The sequence below is a fragment of the Oreochromis aureus genome, linkage group 3 (genome assembly GCF_013358895.1).
Source record: "Oreochromis aureus strain Israel breed Guangdong linkage group 3, ZZ_aureus, whole genome shotgun sequence".
NCBI lineage: Eukaryota > Metazoa > Chordata > Actinopteri > Cichliformes > Cichlidae > Oreochromis > Oreochromis aureus.
This window is the reverse complement of record NC_052944.1, coordinates 51,674,912-51,697,331: the sequence shown is the minus strand read 5'-3', so window position 1 is coordinate 51,697,331 and position 22,420 is coordinate 51,674,912. Positions and strand designations below refer to the sequence as shown.

General features: G+C 37.7%; 1 protein-coding gene across 4 annotated transcripts in view; it reads right to left on the bottom strand.

Moving 5' to 3' along the window:
• The window catches only part of LOC116334101 (butyrophilin subfamily 3 member A2-like), a 132,327-nt gene that overhangs the window by 9,519 nt on the left and 100,388 nt on the right, over positions 1-22,420 (bottom strand). Inside the window, exons 1-2 of one of the 4 annotated variants that reach the window (XM_039599126.1) lie at positions 4,346-4,492; positions 1,029-1,064 (exon numbers count right to left, since the gene is read on the bottom strand). The exons of 2 other annotated variants lie outside the window; for them this stretch is intronic. The gene's annotated coding sequence lies outside the window, so the exon portion shown is untranslated. Of the gene's footprint in view, positions 1-1,028; positions 1,065-4,345; positions 4,493-22,420 lie in introns of those variants that run through there. One more of the 4 variants, XM_039599128.1, reaches the window with a different exon arrangement.

The window sequence follows — 22,420 nt, the reverse complement described above, 5'->3', positions numbered from 1 at the left end:
CTGCTGGCTGACTTCTGGCACGGGCCAGGCCTCGTATAGATGGCACTGTCTATGTGATGTCATGCCATATCTGGTTCGATTGTGGTTTGGTTTATGTGGTCCAGACTCATAGGAAACAGGTCTGGCCCGGATCTGGCATCAAGCTGGCACTCCTGACTGACTGGTGTCATGGCAGAGTGTATGTCAACCAGATGTGGGCCAGGTCTGGCAATGATGGCACTATTTATGTTCCTATTTTCCTATTTTAGTTGGAAGACCCAAGTGCCATGATGTATACTATACTGCTATGGTAGCCAACGTTTCAAATTCAGGTATGACAGGTTTGTGAGTGTACACTTTATCTATAACCTAGTGAGGGTTTACTCATGTTTACCACCGGGTGGCTGTAGCTCAGGTGGTAGAGCTGGTCACTTACTGGTCGGAAGGTTAGTGGTTTGATCCCTGACTCCTCCAGTCTGCATGTCGTGAATGTGTATGAATGTAGTTAGGAAGCACTCAGTTAAGAGAAAGTGTGTTTGGGTGAATGTGGCTTGTTGTATAGAGCACTTTGAGTAATCTGGGAGAGTTGAAAAATGTTATATAAGAATCAGTCCATTCACTGTCTGAACAGAGTTTTGTCATGTTACTTTTGCACTATTATGCACATGTTGTTATTACATGGCTTGATTAAGGTACACATTAGGCTGACATCTGGGCCAGAGCTGAAACTGTTCTGGGCCAGCACAGGTCCAGCAGTGTGTCTGCAACTGGCCTGTGGCTGCACACAACTTACACATGGCCCACATACCGCAAAGAATGACGGTCCTTTGGTGGCCCAGATCAGGTTTGCCAGAGGTAATCCACACATGGGCGGTATGTGGGCCATGTGTAAGCACATTGTGTGGGCCTGATCCAGGCCATACCAATTTTGCTATGTGGACACTTGAACTATATTCTTCAAACCCAGTTTGACTCCAAAGTTTTGACTGATTTTTGATAGAAGCTATATGTCACATTAATAATAACATTAGACTGAGAAGATGACATACCTGTTGACTGTGCTCTCTCTGCAACTCACTAAATGACTGTTAAAGAAAAACAAGTACAAATAATCAGTGATAGTTTCACTTACAGTGTGAACTTTGAGCCTGTTACGAAGTTACGAACAGAGAGGAGAATGAGGACAGAACAGAGATGGAACAAGAGCAGGAGAGACACACATGTTAGTCAAATGGTTGTTTGCCAAAACTCATCAGAACATGTATCTAGTGCCCAGTGTAACTTTTTAGATACCATTTATTAAGTTATGCAGGCTTGTTTGCACAACAAGGCTAAATAATTATATAAACTTTTCTGAATCTAAATAGTGGACTTTGGTAGAATTAAAAAATAAGTGTAGTGCAGGTCTATGATGATTTTTAGTGCTACTATCATCTAGTTTTGTTTCTGGTTCTGTCAAACCTGCATTTGAAACATTAGCAGTATAGTATTGCAACATGGTATTTGGGTCTTCTAACTAAAATAGGAAAATAGGAACATAAATAGTGCCATCATGTCTGTTATAACCCACTGATTTTCCTGTGGTTTGAAATCTCATGTAAGCCTGTGTTATCACATGTCTAGGCAACTAGTTAGACTCTTGTAAATCTACTAACCACCCAATTTCATTTTTTTTTTGAGTGAACTAGATGAACAGGTCCAACTCCCTGCTTCAGACCATGTGAGTAATTGTTCTTATGTTTCTCTTTATATTTTAAGATTTACTGTATATATGTTTATACATCAAATAATTTATGGCGTTTCTGTGCTAATTTAGAAATGCTTTTAGTTATTCTGCTGGTGGCACATGTTCAAAATAGCTTTACCCGACAAATGGATGAAAAAGTTACAGAAGTTAGAAAAACAATTTAATCAGAATTTTGATTCATCTGTTAACATATTGTGATGTTTCTAATTTTCAGCTGCAGCTACTCTTCGTGTGTCCCCTAACAGACTCCAACACTTTCAATATGAGTCGTTATCTTTTGCCTGTGAGAGCCCTGATGGTTCTACTGAACTGAGAGGAGTCAGAACCACTGAGGAAAAGTTAGAACATTTTAATCCATTATGTAACAGTAAAAGAACTTTGTCTTCATGCACAATTACTCAAACTTATGTAACAGACACTGCAGAGTACTGGTGTGAGGTTAAAGGGGGTCAGAGAAGCAACAGTGTCAACATTACCATAACTGGTAAGTTCATCATATATATGAAATTAGTACATGGCCCACTCTATTCCCATTTATCCCCCCCTGTTGTTTGCCATGTGTTTTAATGGCGTTACGATGTGAACATTCATGTGTTTTTGTGCTGAGGAGTTTTTGTTTTCTGTTCTCTTACTGATCCCCTACCAGCAGCTCAGTCTGAGTAGAGTTCTCTTTTTCTCCACTGCACTATTGTGTTGTACATTTTATTGTTTTTCGTTAAAGCTACCTGTTCAGACCTGTCTCCCCAATGTAATGTTTGTGTAATGTTTGTATGGTTGGAAGGGGTCCAATTTCACTGCAGGCAACTACAAGTTACAAATAAAGGCTCCATCATCATCATCATCATCACATAATGTAGTACAAAATTGATTTGTCATTAAGGCATTTTTAGAATATATCTATTTTTAAAAAGGTTTAACCATGCAGCATCAATTAAAGTTAATGTATTACAAGATCTAATTCGTTATAAAGAAAGTAAAATCTTTACCGATGGTGAAATATCATATAAGCAACATCACACACACACTCCATTTATCTCTTTCTCCCAAATGCACACATACATCACATATTCAAAGCCTGGATATTTCAGTTTCAAATGTATACATATGTCAAATGTTCTGTTGTGTTCATCTTATGTTATTGAAGTTTTCAGTGTTGGCACAGTTTGTATAATAAATGTGTTCATTGATGAATCAGATGTTGATGTGAAAATTGTTTCACACACAAATCCATATAAATCCCTCTTGGGGCTCCCTGGTGGTCACACGGCTCCATATTATAATTGGCAAAAACACAAGAATTGCATGCATTAGCCTACAATTACAAGAGGGTTGAATCAGATGGATTAGAATAAAAATTTTAAAATATCTCTACTTTTCTTAAAAAAAATGCTGACATTACAGACAGCATGGTTTAATGCTACAATGACAGCGAGATTAAGAAAATGTGGTTTCAGTATAAGTGAATGGGGCATTTTTGTGTTGAGAAGCACTACACATAAATAATGATGCAGTCAAACCAATTTTGTTTCTGTTCTTTGTCCAAGAATCTAATCACCCCCAATGTCCCATCTTCATCCTATTTATTGTATGGAAAATTTGTTTTTTCTGAGTTTTTTCAACAACAACAACAACAAAAAAAAAAAGAATTTTATATATATATATATATATATATAATTCAAATGTTTCAGCTGCGATTTAAAGGCTTAAAATGCTGAAAATAATTTAATGGTTGATCATTTTGAAAAGGGCTCAAGTTGATTAAGTGATTTATGAAAAAAAAGCTGATAAAATCTTGTTATTTGAGGATTTTATGTCAGATTTTGTGCGGGTAGATTTTTGTACACAAATGTGTCTAAACGGTGCAAAATGCATCAGCAGATGATGGATGACTCGTAAGAGTAAAAGACACTGTATTTAAAAAAATCAATAAAAAGCCGATTATTGAATGGATTTTGGTGGCAATCTATAACAGAATGATCGTGATATTAAAAAACGTTAGTCCCGAGGCAGGACTAAGCACGAACTGTGAGTCCTTACGCTAGTGCGCTCGCCCATTGAGCACTATTTTACTTTCCTTTGAAAGCAGAAAAGGAAAGTAGAAAACTGTACTTTGTGTGACAGAGTATAGAACAAACCAGATGAGTCTAAAACTTAAAATCAGTCAAACACCTCCAAATATTCATATACATAAATTCTACAAACATGCTTCATCAAGCAGTCATTTTCACAGGAGAAACCAAAACAATTCATGTGAGTTGACTCCCCCCACTCTGTAACCAGCAGACTAATCAGCAGCTTTAAGTGCAGGTCTCTGCATGATTCCAAGAACAGTTCTTTAAACACATAACGTAAAGTACATACAGCTTTTCTCACACTACATTTGGAGCTTTGTGGGAGCTTTTAACAACATTTGTTATCTTGTATTTGTTATATCGTATGTGCTCACAGCTCACAGTTTGATGGAGAAAAAAGAGCCTGACTTCATTCAGTAACATGTAGAAAATATCCCTTTGTGTTTTACTACAGTTTTAATGTTTTGTTATAAGGTTCTTGTTTGTTTCCTCTCTGACTCAAAAACAAAACAAACAATAAAGAAACCCAATAAACAAAAAGGCTTACCACAGATAAAGACCCCAGACTCTGACACAGTGATCCAAACTATCGCTCTCAAAGTGAAACAAGTGGCTGGAGCCGAGCAGGAAACAAAAACTGAGACAAGTATGAACGAGTCACTGCAAACCAGACACTCCGGTCGGATCACTTTCTAACATTCATCGGTCTATTTATCAGATAAAAACTGAGCATGACAAACACAGAGACAGTTGACCTTGATTGCATATTGCATCAGATCAGTACAGATCATGTGTAAAAAAGAGGAGGAGCTCAAAATGGTTTCAGCAGTTTCATATTACCTTCAACAAAGAGCTCATGTTTTTGGTAGCATTTGCATTTAATTCTGTCTGTAAACACAACAGCTCTAAAAGTTTTGAATGTATTCTGATAAAACTCTGTAGGCTGTAGAGCAGGATCATGTTATAACAATCAATTAAAGTCTGGTTTACATCCACTGAGGTCTTCAAGGTCAACTTTATGACTTGTTGGTGGAAAATTCACAAAAAGCCTTAAAAAGTAGAAACTATGATTTTTAAAAGTGCACTGTGTAATTTCAACATTTATAAAGTACAAATATTTACAATATCATATCACATTTGACCTCTGACCTCTCCTAAATTCAACAGATCAACCTGAAAGTCAAACTAATGATAATGCTATATAGAGCCGTTTATTTAAAACTTTGTCATTGTTGGTACTGACAGCATGTAGAGAATGATACATGTGGATTGTAAATATCAGGTTACTTTGAACCTCTGACCTCTTCTTTAGGGTCAAATATGGTAAAACTTTCATCAAATATATTTCATCTATGCTTCAAATTCTGATTGTTGGGCTTCATTTCTGTACCGAACAGTAATTTTAAGATGAAATGAGTTAATAACAATTAGCTAATGTTGTTCATGAAACTATTGTCATCTCAATGTAAATATTATATGGTCAATATTAAATTTATTAATATATTAATTATTATTAGTTATTACAGCAGTAAACTTGAACTCTGTGTCAAATACTGAGCTTCAGTAAAGATTCAAGTTGCAATTATTTATATTTCCTATCACCTTAAATCTTCACTCAAAGACAAGTATCTCTGACAGTGTATATATAGATGCATCATATATAAGAGACATATATTGTTGTTTAAATATGTTGGCATTACTAAATTTGTCTCAATGCTTACATATGTCTACAAAGAAAATGTACGAGCTGTAATAACTGTTTCTGATAAAATGAAGAGTAGACTGATATATTAAATATTCCTTTATTGGGTGAAAAAAATCATGCCATTGTCATGGTCTGGGTGAGTGTCAGTGTTTCTCCATAGCCTGTTACACCACCTTTCCGGGGCAGAGTCGGGTTCATCTCTAGGGAGTTGCACCTGAGGTTAATTACCGTATTTTCCCCACTATAAGGGGCACTTAAAATCCTTTAATTTTCTCAAAAATCGACACTGCGCCTTATAATCCTGTGCGCCTTATCTATGAATTCTGGCTGTGTTTACTGACCCCGAACTGATTTTATGTGGTACATGGCACTCAAAAATCTGTAAAAAAAAATCTTTTAGTAGGACTTTGCTAAGCTACGAAGCCGCACCGCTTGATGGCTTGTCTGAGCATTACGGCTACCATAGTCAGGAACCTCGCGACTCATAGTAATATGGGTCCAAAACTCCGTCCGCTTCAGGTCCCAAAGTCAAATGAACTCTACGGCACACGGAGAGTTAAAAACTGTGTAAATTCTCCCATCTTTAATAAAATGATCTGTGTAGCTGCTTTACCGGGTGTAACAATTAAGTTTAATATTCATTCATCCATGAAAACAGAATTTATTACATTTTATGGCGTTAGAAAGTTAGCAGGAAGTTGGCAGAAAGTTAGCTCGCTAGTTTCGCTAGTTACCTAAACATGATACAATATGTTCTGGCGGGGGGAGATAAGGAAGAGGGAGAAGCAGGAGAGAGGAGGCAAGTTTGTTTGGGACACAGACTAGTAAACGGAGTGTGAGTACAATAAAATAATTATTATAATATGTGTTAAATTAGTTTAGATCAGAGGAATAAGGAAGGATTTGTCTGTGTTTCAGTTCGGCTTAGCTGTGTAATTTAAGTGATCGAGGTTGCTCTGTTATGGAAGTTCAGTTAATGCTAGAAATGTTGTTTTGGAGTTTGTACATGCTTTCTATAGGGGCCACCGCATATATAAACATATATAAATAAAACCACTTTTTTTACATTAGTAATTCCTTTTGTGCATAATTTTATATTATTGTTAATAAAAATTCATTAAAGCAACAAAACAATCTGAAGAGCCGGTTGGGAGCCGAAAGAGCCGGCTCTTTTTAGTGAGCCGAGCTGAAAGAGCCGGTTCCCTAAAAAGAGCTGGAAATCCCATCACTATTGCAAATGGACAAGAATTTAAAGGATTCATCAAACAATGCAAAAAGAAACCAGAAGGGAGATAGAAAGAGAGGGTAATGGAGGAGGGTGTGCAATGTTTGTGAAACAAGGGATCCAATATAGAGTTGTAGCTTTAGGAACACAGAATATATTATACTTGAAGTCTGGGGAGGAAATGGCAGCATCGGAGTGATTAATTTTTACAATCTAGCTAATAAAGTGATATCAGTGGATGAATTTGTCACATATTTAAGGGGAAAAGTAATTTGGTGACTGATTTGGGGACTTTACCATTACCCCATAATGTGCTGTGTGCATTAATGATCGGAATGGTGCAGTGATTGAGGAACTGATGGAGATGAAGAATTGCGTGTGTTTCAATGATGGAAGTGGCACAAGAGTGAATGTTAGAACGGGGCAGAATCAGCAATTCACCTTACATTAGTGTCAGATTCATTGGCAGGTATTTGTTCATAGCAGGTACTGAAAGAGACAACTGTAGGCAGTGACCATTATCCTATAATGACAGAGATTGAGTTGAGAATAGAGAAACAGGAAATAAGGTTGGTGAACAAGTGGTGTTTTAGTGATGGTGATTGGGATACATTTAGAATAGTAATAGTTAAATGCTAAAGATTGATATGAATGTGAGGGTGGATAAGTTAAATTATTCTATTTTAAGGCAGTTTTAGAGGAGGCAAGCAGGGTGATAAAGAGAAAAGAAGGTAGAAGGGAACAAAGATTGTACCTTGGTGGATGAAGGAGTGTGATACATCGAAATGGTAAATGGCCTGTATTTGTATAGCGCTTTACTTAGTCCGTATGGACCCCAAAGTGCTTTACACTACATTCAGTCATCCACCCATTTACACACTGGTGATGGCAAGCTACACTGTAGCCACAGCTGCCCTGGGGTGCACTGACAGAGACGAGGCTTCCGGACACTGGCGCCACCTCTGACCACCACCAGTAGGCAATGGGTTAAGTGTCTTGCCCATGGATACAACGACCGAGACTGTCGGAGCTGGGGCTCGAACCGGCAACCTTCCAATTACAAAGCGAACTGCTAACTCTTGAGCCACGATCGCCAAATAAGGCTTTTAAGACCTTAAAGAACAATTACAGTTTTCAGAATTTCATTGAATAAAAAAGATTGCAAGCTAAGGTAAAAAGAACCATTAAAAATGCAAAGAGGGACTTCTGGAGGGGTTTTTGCAATTCAGAGGGGAAGGAGACAAAAATACAGAACATTTGGTCAATGATTAGAAGGATGAATGGTATGAAAAGGGATGGGGTGGAAAGGTCACAGCAGTAAAAGATGAGGAAAAAGCAAATGTGTTGACAAAAACTTTTGTTAAAATCCACAGTTCAGGCAATGTTAGTGAGGGAGGGCGGCGAGGAAGAGAAATGACAATTACAGAGAATAGAGACTTATTGGAACTGGTCGAGGATACAGATGATTCAATAAATATTCCTTTTACAAAGACAGAACTACATCGAGTACTCCAGAAATTTAGATTATCAGCACCAGCAAAAGATTAGGTATGCTATATCATGTTAAACCAACTAGGTGAGTCTGCTAAAGATCTTTTGTTAGAGTTGTATAACAGAGTTTGGAAGGGTGGGAAACTGCTGCAAAGCTGGAAGGAGGCTTTGGTGGTATCCATACGTAAACCAGGGGGGGTTTAGACAAACCCAGGAAATTATGGGCCTATAGCTTTAACATCGAGTGTCTGCAAAGTTTTTTTTAAGTTTTATTCTTTCTTACCTTTCTTTCTGTCTCCTTTCACTTTTTAAAGGTTGCTATGTTAGAAAACACATTTTGCCCTACCATGCTGTTTATTGACGTGGTAAATAAATAGTTTATGAAAATATCACTAAATCTGTCATTTGACTGCACTATGCTGTTGCTGGTGACTCCAGTTAATTCTACAAGACATGCTGTGTAAGTAAACAAACAACAACAGTTTGGTCTGCATTTCTTGAAAGATCACATCCCCCAAACTTAGTTTAGAGGGTCTACACTGTATATAGTGAAGTCTGCAAGTTTTCTAACAGCAAAATCTGTTTTGTGCCCAAAATCATTTTGCACATCATTAGAATGAAAGTTATTGGCCATGTTTGCATAGCCCTTTTTAAAATGATGCTTTCATGACATTATTGTGTGTTGGGTGGTGGTCAGGGCTATCCAGACTGACAATTGGGACATTGAATGTCATCTCTCCGGTGGGGAGGGGGCCTGAGATCGTCTAAATTGGAGTCTGTTCTATACCAAATGCAGAAAAAAATGTTTAAAGAAAGCAATTTTGTTCATGTTCCAAAAAATATGATTGTTTGCTTGCAGGACACCAGGAGAGATGAGTCCTCCGTCACAGATGGTGTGGTCAGTGAAGATGGTCGCCTGCAGGTTCAAGCTCATTGCATCTCCAACCCACATCCACTGCCACTGTACTTAAGGGAAGTTAAAGACTTTCTTCTGCACCTACATTTGGATCACCTCGATCCATGATAGTCATTCAGGCAGTAATGCCTGGACTGGAAACAAGCATCCTTAAAATAATACAACATTCCAGCTCCTGTGTTGGAATGGAAAACAAATGTGTTGTTTAAATCAGAGACTGCACTTGTGACAGAACAATAAATATTTTATTTTGATTATATAAGTAATGTAAGTACAACACAAACTTCTGTTAGGCCTAAACTTATTTTCAGAATAATTACATCTGAGACTTTGTTTCATTGTAAGATTATAACAGTGATGGCAACATAATTGTTTGTTGTTCAGCAGAACAGTGTCCAGTATGTTGGCTGTTATACTTTGTTGTGTTTGAAAATAAAAGTTGGGCTGATTTTAACATCATTACAAAAAGTGTTGTTAATTATTTTTAATCATATTCAGGTTACCACAAATTGTTTTTTCATTTAGTTGAACTTGAAATGTTTGTCAGTAGGTAAACAATTAGTATTGTACAGTCAGAAATATCAAGTTATTGTTAATACTGCAGACTTGCAATGTATAAGTTGTCCTAACAGTCGTCTTAAGTAAGCTTTACTTAGTTTTTTTGAGGCAACGAGTTTCCATAATTTTTTTGAGTTCTGGGAACTAACACGGCTGTACAGTGTACTCAAAATGAGTAAGTTGCCCTAACTTGGTCATCTTACGTAAACTTGATCCAATTTTTTTGAGTTCTGGGAACAAATGAGCTTGTACAGAGTACTCAAAGTAAATAAGTTGACCTAACTTAGTCATTTTTAGCTAAGCTTTACTCAATTTTTTTGAGGCAACGAGTTTCCATAATTTTTTTGAGTTCTGGGAACTAATTAGATTTTACAGTGTATTTGCTTCTTTAATGACATCAAACATAGCAATGATCTGGAACTGACATCATTGAACTGGAATGAAACTAGAAAAACACATAAAACAAAACTCTTAATTAATCAATGTTCCCTCTAATTTTTCGTGTGTCTGAGCGAACACACAAACTCCGTGAGCGATCCCTTGGACCACTGTGAGCAACAGCAGACGTGTGCACTGTGGTCACGCCAGCATCTAATCCATCCAAGTTACAGGGTTTATTAAAATAATCAAATTACAGCATTTACATTTGTGTTAAACGACTTTTAAACTGCTTTAGCCCACTTACAATGAAAATGTAAAAAAAAAATCTAGTCATTGACCTGTGTAGTATGAAATACTACAATAATAATAAAATAACTTGAACTCCAATTTTTTTTTGTTTTGTTTTTTATAAAGCTCTGACTTGTATTATGAGTATGAGTCTGTGGTCTGAGAGAGAGTCCTGTAACTCTCTATCTGCAAAATATAGTAAATAATGACCAACGCTGGGCAATTAATTAAATAGTTACTCCTCAAAAAAGTAACTCAGTTTGGCAAACAACAAAGTTTTTGCAGCTATTTTTTTTAAATGCAGCCAATGCATTTTTAAATAAACATTTCAAACTATTTACAGAACAATCAGCTGTTCTACATCAAATCTGATGCCACACAAATTATTTGTGCCACTCCAAAAAATAATTTCTGTCCACTATGAGATAAAGGAGAACAACAGCCTGATACCTGCAGGCCTGACAACAGGAGATGTATCACTGCTGTAACACCTGTAACATTCAGCAGCCGCCTCAATGTTCTGACACACACAACAAAACTATTGACTACACTGCACACTAACTACACAAGATTTGCGCTAAACGTCTCAAATCTCTCACATCTCAAAGCACCGCCGTCACTCCTAAAACTTCCTCCTGTTTCTTAACAACTAGATGCCACGTTGCCATATCATTTTTTGGTTGGTCGACATGGTACTTTTTTGGACGAATAGGAAAGGGGGGAGGGGGTTTGCTCACAGGCTTTTGAGCATTTTCCTTATAAAACGCCGTTTTTACTGTTTCTTCCCGGGGTAAATATAAACAACGACAGTATTCAGGAAGAAAACCAACTATTGCATTTTTTTTTATCATAACTCTGGTTTTACGTGGCCTATCAACACAATTTAAAAACTGGTATAAAGTCCACACTTTTTCCATCAATTGTTCCGTCTGTCCTGCTCACATCTCCAATGGTTGTACACGTTGTCATTAACATGGCTTCACTCCACATCAGCCACGCCGCTTTGCTAGCTAAAACACCGGTGTCGGCACACAAGGACGCTGTCATAGCCTGTCAACGATGTTGATTGGCTGCGTATACGAATGTGAATCGCATTATTGACTGGACTATGGGATAAGGTGGCATCGTTCTAATCCCATACGGGAGCAGCCAGTCACTTACTGACTAACACTGCAAAACAGAATTGTTAAAGTATTCATTGTGTGGATGCTTTAGGCATCCACACTATTGAGTTCCTGTTTCTCTTTATTCTTTATACTTTATTATTATTCTAGTTGCCACTTTTTGTACGTTTTTTGGCACTTAACTACTTTAACAATTTTCAGCCGATTTTCACCGTTCAAATTTTAAACTATTCTGCTATTTCTGCTAATGATGGCTATGACTTTTGGTATTTTATGCTATTATACTTTTTAAAATATTAAGCTTTTTTCCTTTAATTTGTCCCATTGAAATGAATGGGAAACTTCCACAATTCTGCTAAAACTTGCTTGTTTTTGAAACTTAACTACATTCTCATACTTTCACCTAGAACAACCATTCAAACTTTAAAATGTTCACAAATTATTGGGCTATTCATTAATGATTCAGCTTTTTCATATCTGTTACCGTTTTCATCTTATCCCTCTTTAAGTTTTGAGTTTCATTTTTGTGATTTTTCACAAAATACATGCGTTGTTATGGTTGCTATGCACTTGGCTTCCAGTGTGCCACTGTAGGTTTCGCAGTCTTCTCTTCGTGTCCGAACAACTTCTTCCTACTTGCTCAATTTTCACTCAACTTCCACAAATTGTACATCAAAACGTAGGCATTTTGCTGGCTTTCCAAAATGTCACCATCATTGTTGTGAGATTTATAGAATTTTAGCAAATCTCCTCAGACCAACACAAAGTCATAAAACTCTCCATAGAAAGTCAATGGAGAGCTTGTTCAAAATCATCGCTTGATTTCTGTAATGAGAGGCATATTCGAATCGTCATATCTCCTTAACGAAGCGAAGTTAAGACATGAGGCTTGTCCCAGTATATCTTCAGACACTCCTGACGCTCACAATTCAAAATTTTTTTCTCACCTATTACCGTTCTGAAATGAGTTAGACTTGTTTGAGGGTAGGAAATTCGTCCTTCGCTCAGATTTCTTCAGATTTCAACCTCTGGAAATGAGGCAATTTTTTTCTCTCGTCATATCTTTTGATGGATTTCCACAGAGACCTGAAAATTTCCATGACTGTTCACCAAACCCTGCTGTCTCTTACGGTGAAAGAATGATATCGATACTCCAAATAGATTTAGAGTTAGAAAGCGTTGTTTGAGGGCAAGTCAAGGCAGTTTTCGCTTGCCTCTACTCAGTTATGGTGCATTACAAGTCAAATATCTTTAATAATTCATATTTTAATGATAAATTGTCAACACTGTAAGATTCCCCATCTCTTCTGAACAAAAGCGGTGTAAGAATGACTGTTCTAGCCCCTACGGTTAAGAAATTATGGCCATTTATTTGAGAGGAATCCTCACTATGAGAAATTCACTGCAGAAATCCTGTCTCTGTGCTCTGTGTGTGTAAAACGGCTGCACCTGTTTTGGCGGGAAAAAGTACACAGCCTCTCTGATTGGTGGATTCAAATTTAGCAGCTCCCAGGCTGCTTGACTGACCTAGAAACTTGATTTTCTCTCCTGTGTGTGTGTGTGTGTGTGTGTGTGTGTGTGTGTGTGTGTGTGTGTGTGTGTGTGTGTGTGTGTGTGTGAGACAGAGAGAGAGAGAGAGAGAGTTTTATAGGAGCATCTTATTGTATGATTTAAATTCAATATATTTAGACTGGTTGACTGAATTTGATCCTGTGTGTATCTCTCTGTGCTTGTGGGACTTTTTGCAGCTGTCCATTTTGCTTTTCCAATTTTTCTATTTAAGTTATTACTATTGTGCTAAGTCATAGCATTTGTGCTGCTTTTCAGTATTTGTGCTAAATACAGCATTTCTGCTAAATCATACTATTTGCTATTTTATAAGATTTGTGCTAAATACAGCATTTGTGCTAAATCATACTATTTCTGCTATTTTATAGGATTTGTGCTAAATACAGCATTTGTGCTAAATCATACTATTTCTGCTATTTTATAGGATTTGTACTTAATATAATATTTCTGCTTAATTATAGTATTTCTGCCATTTTATAGTATTTGTGCTAAAACATAGTATTTCTACTAAATGCAGTATTTCTGGGTAATCATTGTATTTCTATATATTTCTGCCAGATCCCCAGGGAGTCAGTCCTAATATTCAAATTTACATATCAGGACCTGGACGGCTTCTCAGCCAGCCAATCATATCTGAGTCCTGGCACATTCAAATTTGCATATTGTTGCCTTCATGGCTTCCCAGCCAGCCAATCATATCTGAGTCCTGGCACATTCAAATTTGCATATTGGGACCTTCATGGCTTCTCAGCCAGCCAATCATATCTGAGTCCTGGCACATTCAAATTTGCATATTGGGACCTTCATGGCTTCCCAGCCAGCCAATCATATCTGAGTCCTGGCACATTCAAATTTGCATATTGGGACCTTCATGGCTTCCCAGCCAGCCAATCATATCTGAGTCCTGGCACATTTAAATTTGCATACTGGGACCTTCGTGGCTTCTAAGCCCACCAATCATCTATGTCATATATCTCTAATATTTCATATTTTTATTTTAAATGGTCAGCATTTCAAGATTCCCCTATGTCTTCTGAATAAAATGGTCTAAGAATGACTGTTTTAGCCCCTACGGTTAGAAATGTATGGCTGTTTGTTTGAGGGGAATTCTCACTATGAGAAATAGACTGCAAAAATCCTGTCTCTCTCTGTGCTGCATGTGTAAAAGCCTACACTTAGTGCACCAGTTTTATGGGAAAAAGCACACAGCCTCTCTGATTGGTGGATTCAAATTGAGAAGCTCACAGCTGTTTGACTGACCTAGAAACATGCTGTTAACAGCCCCTGTTCACTTTCTGATGCTGCTGTCTGTCTGTCTGTCTGTCTGTCATTTAAATTCAATATATTTAGACTGGTTGACTGGATTTGATCCTGTGTGTGTCTCTCTGTGCATGTGTGTTTCCATATGTTTCCATATTTGTGATTGTGTGACTGTTATACTTTTTTTGCTGATTTTTTTTCATTTCACAATTACATTTGAGGGACCCTTAGCATGTTCAGGATTTTTGCAGCTGTCCATTTTGCTTTTCCAATTTTTCTATTTAAGTTATTACTATTGTGCTAAGTCATAGCATTTCTGCTGCTTTTCAGTATTTGTGCTAAATACAGCATTTCTGCTAAATCATACTATTTCTGCTATTTCATAAGATTTGTGCTAAATATAGTGTTTCTGCTAAAAAATAGTATTTCTGCCAAATATAGTATTTTCGATTAATTATAGTTTTTCTACCAAATCATAGTACAGTTTTACTGCTTTTTATATGGCTTCCCAGCCAGCCAATCATATCTGAGGCCTGGCACATTCAGATTTGCATATTGGGACCTTCATGGCTTCTAAGCCAACCAATTCTCTATGTCATATATCTCTAATATTTCATATTTTTATTTTCAGTGGTCAGCATTTCAAGATTCCCCTATGTCTTCTGAATAAAATGGTCTAAGAATGACTGTTTTAGCCCCTACGGTTAGAAATTCATGGCTGTTTGTTTGAGGGGAATTCTCACTATGAGAAATAGACTGCAAAAATCCTGTCTCTCTCTGTGCTGCATGTGTAAAAGCCTGCACTTGGTGCACCAGTTTTGGCGGGAAAAAGCACACAGCCTCTCTGATTGGTGGATTCAAATTTAGCAGCTCCCAGGCTTGCAAGACTGACCTAGAAACATGCTGTTAACAGCCCCTGTTCACTTTCTGCTGCTGCTGCTGTGTGTGTGTGTGTGTGTGTGTGTGTGTGTGTGTGTGTGTGTGTGTGTGTGTGTGTGAGAGAGAGAGAGAGAGAGAGAGAGAGAGAGATACACAGAAAGACCCTTTTTAGGGTAGCATCTCATTGTTGGATAAAAATGTAATATATTCAGACTGGTTGACTGGCATAGACCCTGCCTGTGTGTCTCTCTCTGTACATTTGTGTATCTATATTTGATTTCTTATGTATCTGTTGACTGTTCTTATTTGTTTTTCTTCTAAATGTATTTTTGTTTTATTTTTCACAGGTGAATAACAAATAGTTTTCAGCGAACTTAACCATGTTCCTTTTTATTCAGCTTGTCATTTTACCTTTCCAATATTTTCACTTAAGTTATTACTATTCTGCTCAATCATAGTATCTGTTCTAAATCATTGTTATTAAGCTATATTGTAGGATTTCTGCTAAATCATAGTATTTCTACTATATTATATTTTTCTTTCTAAATATAGCATTTCTGCTATAGAATAGTATTTCTGCTATGTTATAATATTTGTGCTAAACTGGAGTATTTTTGTTAAAACATAGTATTCATATAAAATTAAAATATTCATAGTATATTACAGTGTCTCTGGTAAATCACAGCATTTCTGCTATGTTGTACTGTTTTTCTAAGTCATAGTATTTCTGTAATGTTTAAGAATGTTTGGCTAAATATATTCTTTCTGTTATCTTATACAATTTCTCCTAAATTCTTGTATTTTTGAGAAGTTATCGTGTTTCTGGTAAGTTACAATATTTCTGCTAAGTTCTGCTATGCTATTGTATTTCTGCCAAGTATTATGTTTCCTCTAAGATATTGCAGTTCTGCTAAGTCACTACATTTTAGCAAAGTTCCTTTGCTTCTGCAAAGTTTTTACAATTTCTGCAACTTTTCAGCTTTTTCAGCTACTTTCAGCAGACAGCTTCAGCTTTAAAGCATCCACACTGCATTTTCGCAGGAAATGCAAATTTTTCTAGTTTTAATTTCAATTCAGGTTAGATTTTTTTTGTGTGTGCAACGCAGATTTTCTGTGCGCAGAGACCGTGCCAGCAGTGCGCAATTGCGCACGTGCACAGCTTAGAGGGAACATTGATTGTCAAATAATCAGCAGGTAAGTATATTTGGGCACTTACATAGGTGACTACAAAATAGGTAAACTGTAGATATACAAACTGATATTAATACAAAAAAAACAAGCGGGTAGTGGGTGAGCGTACACTTGTATCATTAGCTCAGAAGCTACGACCTATTAACTACTGCACTTCAAAGAAGGTACAAAATAATGTCTAGCCATGTTTTTCCCACTGTTCTCTGCACTTCCTGCATAACATTAGAACATGCCGTAGGTATTACAGGTACTGCGCCGTAGTGGTTTTTATCATATGTATCTAATAGACTCCAGTTTGTTCATGTAAATGGAGAGCCCTCTTCACACACTAAAGTTAAGTATGAAGTTCCACAGGGTTCAGTGCTAGGACCAATTCGGTTTACATTATAGATGCTACCATCAGAAGGTATAACATACATTTTCACTGCTATGCAGATGACACCCAGCTTGATCTATACATGAAGCCAGATAACACACACCAATTAGTTAAACTGCAACAATGTCTTAAGTAAGTAAATTAAATTTACTTATATAGGTGTTACGGCCGGTCTAGGAAACCCGATCGCAACACAGAAGAGTGATCCATCCCCTGCTCCACCCCAAGCAGCACATCACACCATAACTTAAGCATAAAACAGTTTTATCTACAAACACACCAAAGAAAAGAGATCACAGGAGTCACTCAGGCTTTGGGGTGGACCCAGGCCAAAATAACAAACAAAAAGGGAAACTAACTCACGGGAGCGTGTGCTTACCTAGCCCCAACATAACATAACAAAACAACAGTCACTTACCTCCCTAACTAACTAAACATGAGAAAACTGTACCCAACAGAAAAGGCGGTCCACTCCTACTTCCTCCTGGACCAGCAAAACCACATAGGGCATGTCGCAGCCCCTGCTGGTTGGGGTAAAACCGAGGATGGATGGCTTCCGTCTTCAATCGTGCCGCCTTATACTTCACCTCCAGGGCAGCATCCAATCCTGGTGGACCGTCCTCAGGATCCACCACTCCCGGAGGCGTACCTGCACAGTCACATTTGCATAGCATAATATCCACCACTCCCGGAGGCGCACCTGCACAGTCACATTTGCATGTCATGATCTCAACCCACGGTTGTACCATAGGTTTTTTTTACAGATATAAATCATAAATTGCTTCCCAATACAGAGAGTGAAAATTAAAAAGAAAGAAAATAAATCAAATAACAATTTAAAACAGTAAAAACAACAGAAAAACAAAAAAATTGTTGAAAGCTTGTCTATATAAAAATGTCTTCAACTGCTTTAAAAAAAATCAGTAGAGTCATTACAGCGTAAAAACAGTGGAGGATAATTCTACAACCTTGGTGCTGCCTGAAAGGCCCAATCACCATGGGTTTTGAATTGAGTGTGTGGGGCCACCAGTAGACTCTGACCTGATGACCTTAGAGCTCAAGAAGATGAATGCACTTTCAGCAGGTCAGATATAAGCTGGGGAGCTTGACGATGTAGGCCCTAAAGGTTAAAACTTAAATTTTAAAATGAAACCTAAAACTTAGAGGCAACCGGTGAAGGGAGGCCAAAACTGCAGTGATATGACATCTGCATTGGTGCCTGGTGAGAGTCTTGCTGCAGCATTCTGCACAGTCTGAAAACAATTTAAAGCTGATTTGTGAAAACAAGTAAAAAGGCCACTGCAATAATCCAAAGGGAAGAAATAAAAGCATGAATAATCATCTCAAGTTCAGCCTTTGACACCATTAGTCTGAGTTTTAAAATATTCCTTAGATGACAAAAACAGTTCTGGACCAGCCGTTTGGAATGCTGCTCTAGTCACATCGAGCTGTCAAATATGACACCGAGGATTCTGAGGCTCGATTTAATGGAAGGGTCTAATTACTGGAGTCATATGGTCGGGAGCAATAATTAAAGTTTCTGTTTTATCAGAGTTTAGCTGGAGGAAGTTCTCGTTTAACCATTGCTTGATTTCTGTCAGGCAATTACTTAAACTAGATAATTAACAAAAAACTCTGAGACTTTGAAAGTGCAGTATAACTGAATGTCATCAGCATAGAGATGATAGGAGTAGCTCCTAATAATTGGACCTAGGGACAATATATAGAGTAAAAAGAGAATTGGACCCAGGACAGATCCTAAGGTACCCCACAAGGCAGAACTGTTGATTTAGAGATGACTTGATTCATACAAACAATAAAAGATCTTTAAGATAAATATGACATGAACCATTTTAAAAAAACACCAGTAATCCCAAACAAGTTCTTGAGCCTGTTTATCATGATACTGTGATCTACAGTATCAAAGGCAACGCTGAGATCGAGCAGAACCAGAACTGTGTACTTTCCAGAGTCTGCTGCCATCAAGATGTCACTAAGTAAAGCCGTTTCTGTAGAGTGCGATTTGTGTAATCCAGACTGGAAAATGTCCATGACGGCATTTTTCTCCGGCATTTTTCTTCAGTTGTGGGTGGATGGTGATTTTTCATTTTTATGGGCCGATGTTTTTTTGTTTTTTTTGTTTGTTTTTGTAACCGTATAAACAATGAAAGGTGGTGGATGGGCAAGATGCTGGCAGATGCGTAAAAATTGTTTGGTGGTGGCTATGGTGGAGATTCCACATTCAGTAACATTAGTAAGTGGTGGAGGCCCTGTTAGGAAGGGATGGATCCAAATGAGGTTTCTCTAATATTGGCTCAACAAGAGCTTGTTTAAAGAAGCTGGGAACTGCGCCAGTATGAAGAGAAATATTTTATCCTTTCCACAATACAGGGGCCAATAGAGTCAAACAGACTAATGAAAAAAGAGGCAGGAAGGAAATCAAGGGGGCTTGAAGTCGGTTTCATATGACCAAGCAGAGCACTGATGTCCTGTAATGTAACAGGAGTAAAAGAAGCAAGTATCAAAGGTGAGCAAATTGTAAGCTTGATACTGAGAAGATGATGGAAAGATACTTGGACCTGGGTGCAGTGACCTTATTTGTGAAATAATTCAAAAACTCATTACAATCAGATGTTGAGTAAACTGGTGCATGAGGAGCATCAGGAGAAACAATAGGATTAATTGTGTTAAACAAGATTATTTTGAAGCTATAATTTTCTAATTTTCTGCTTCTAAATTCAGATAAAACTGAGTTTATTGTACTCGGCCCTGAAAATCTTAGAAATATAACATCTAAACCGATTCTAAATTAAATTTGAATTTGAATTTGGATGGCATTACCTTGGCCTCCAGTAACACTGTGAGGAACCTTGGAGTCATTTTTGACCAAGACATGTCCTTCAATGCACATATTAAACAAATATGTAAGACTGCTTTCTTCCATTTGCGCAACATCTCTAAAATTAGAAATATCCTGTCTCAGAGTGATGCTGAAAAACTAGTTCATGCATTTATTACTTCCAGGCTGGACTACTGTAATTCACTATTATCAGGATGTCCCTAAACTCGCTGAAAAGCCTTCAGCTGATCCAAAATGCTGCAGCAAGAGTCCTGACAGGGACTAGAAAGAGAGAGCAGATTTCTCCTGTTTTGGCTTCCCTTCATTGGCTTCCTGTTAAATCCAGAATTGAATTCAAAATCCTCCCCCTCACATCAGACAAGTCTACTTAGAGCCCTTGGTGTGATTGAAAAGGTAAAAACAATCCATTTTGTTATGTAGTGAGAAAGAAATGCCTGGGGCTAGATGTGTAAAAGGAGGGGGAGTTATACAGTTATATAAACCACAATCAAAAGCAAATCTTAATAGGAATGAAAAGTTCTATGCAAGATTGTTATTTTTAATTAAAAAAAAAATCCTCTTGCCGATGTTCTTTTTTTTATTATTATTATTCCAGCTCAGGTCCTCTACCAGAGGCCTGGGAGCTTGAGGGTCCTGCACAGTATCTTAGTTTCTAAAATGTCTGGAGGAGAGTGAGTCCACAGTGAAGATACTGACAGCTGCTGATTTATGATCAGTGGAAACTGAGAGGCTGACAAGAAATCGTCTTCTTCCAGATAATTCTTCCACAACTGATTTCTAACTGATGATTGATCTCTAATCTCTGTCTGTCTCACTTCCTACTGCTGAGTTAGAAGTAGCTAAATCAGTCACTCTTTTCAACATAGACATAGATCCATTATTAACTTTTAGATTTGCTTGTTTGTATTCATGGCTCCTTTAATGTTTGTGTTGGACTCCTTTTTCTTTGATTTATTTATCAGACATACTTTCCGTGATTTGTGATTTATTTACTGCTGCAGTTATACAACCGATACCTATATTTGTGGAGGAAAAGCCAGTGAAGGTTAGAAAGAAGAACTGAGGGAATGAAACTGAGATGAAACTGCTGTGATTGGCTGGAGCGTGAGAGGATAAAAAAAGAAGGGAGCATAACAGAAACTGACAAACAGAACAAAACACATGGGAAGTGAAAAGAGAGGAGTCGAGTACTCAGTGCATCATGGGAAGTCCCCTGCAGCCTAAACCAAAGAGATGGTCCAAGGTCTCCTGTTTCAGCCCTACCTATAGGTTCGTACCATTTAAAATCAACACGGGCCTACATCTGCGCTCACCCTCTGCAATTTGCATAAAAATGTGATTATCCAAAGTCATATTTAGTTGGTTCACATCATTATTGAAACTAGAAGTGTTTCTGTCACGGTTTGTGGGGCAAGCCGTGTGGAATTTAATTAAGGTCCCAAGATGCAGACACTGCTGATGTGAGCGAGCTTTATTGAAGGAGAGTGACATACAACCAAAAGCAGGGGTGACGAGAAAGAGAACTAAGAACTAAACAACGAACCTGAACATAAAGGGACAGAGAGTGGAGGCAACATGAAGAGCGACAAGCAGGGAGAACAGCGTGGAAGAACACAGACAGATGACTAACAAGCAGGAGAAAACACAGGGCTAATATAGACACAGGAGCAATGAGGGAATGAGAAACAGGAGGGAGACACAGCAGAACCAAATGAGCATGACGAGAAACAAAGCTGAATGCACTGACATAAGACATAGACCTTCACAATAAAACAGGAAACACAACATACATGCAAAGACACGAACTGAAAACAGAGAGAACAAGGAAACCAAAACCTAGTAACTAGAAATCAGAAAACATAACCAGGATAAACTAAAGCAGAAGATAATATTGTCGAATATCGAAAAGACTCGCATGAGCTTGCCAAAGTTGTACAAGTTGGGCCTCCATCACTTGTGTCCAGATGACACGCTGCACTGCCACGCTACTCTGTCTTTATCACTTCCATTTCTGTGTTTGCACATGCGCAGTGTGAGAGGTTGTGTTAAATTGGCTCGTGGCACTGCTTCAACAGTGCGATACCCTCATGAGGGGCGACCAGGATTTCAAATAGGTTTGATTTTCTTGTGACCAAACGATTGCTGATCGGGAGCTGGTCGTTAATCGCTTCTCATTATTGCATGTATACTACACAATCCACAACACACGATTAAGGCAAAAGTCTGGCCTAAGACCAACAAAGAGTTTTGCATAGATATTATATGACATTATATGCATCACAACCCAGTTAGAGCTTCTGAAGTTGCTGTTTCTGACACTCAAACTTTATTAACATTTATGTTTGTATGTTTTAAGTTACCCAAGTTGCCAAATTCACGCAGTCACAGCATACATTTTCAACTTTGTTGTCATTCCAGTAGTTAGATGCTATTTAACCTTACTTTGCTTACCTGTTTTCCTTTTTTTGTTTGTTTGTTTGTTTGTTTGTTTTGTTTTTGTTTTTTGTATTAATCCACTTAACACTGGTCCATTTCCTACACTGTCTAAAAATCACCTAACTCCGGAAAAAGGAAATTCGAAACACAAAGAAACCAACAGGTCTTGGATTATGAATTCCAATTAAAAATTTCCTGTTCAAATCACAGAGATCACTCCGAGTGTGTATGTGTATTTGTGCGTGCACACATGTGTACATCAATCGATGTATTACATGTCTACTGATGTGTAGATGTGTGTATATGCATTTGGATTTTTCACAGTGTTACCCCAGAGGCCATTTAAACAGGCTTACTGCCTTA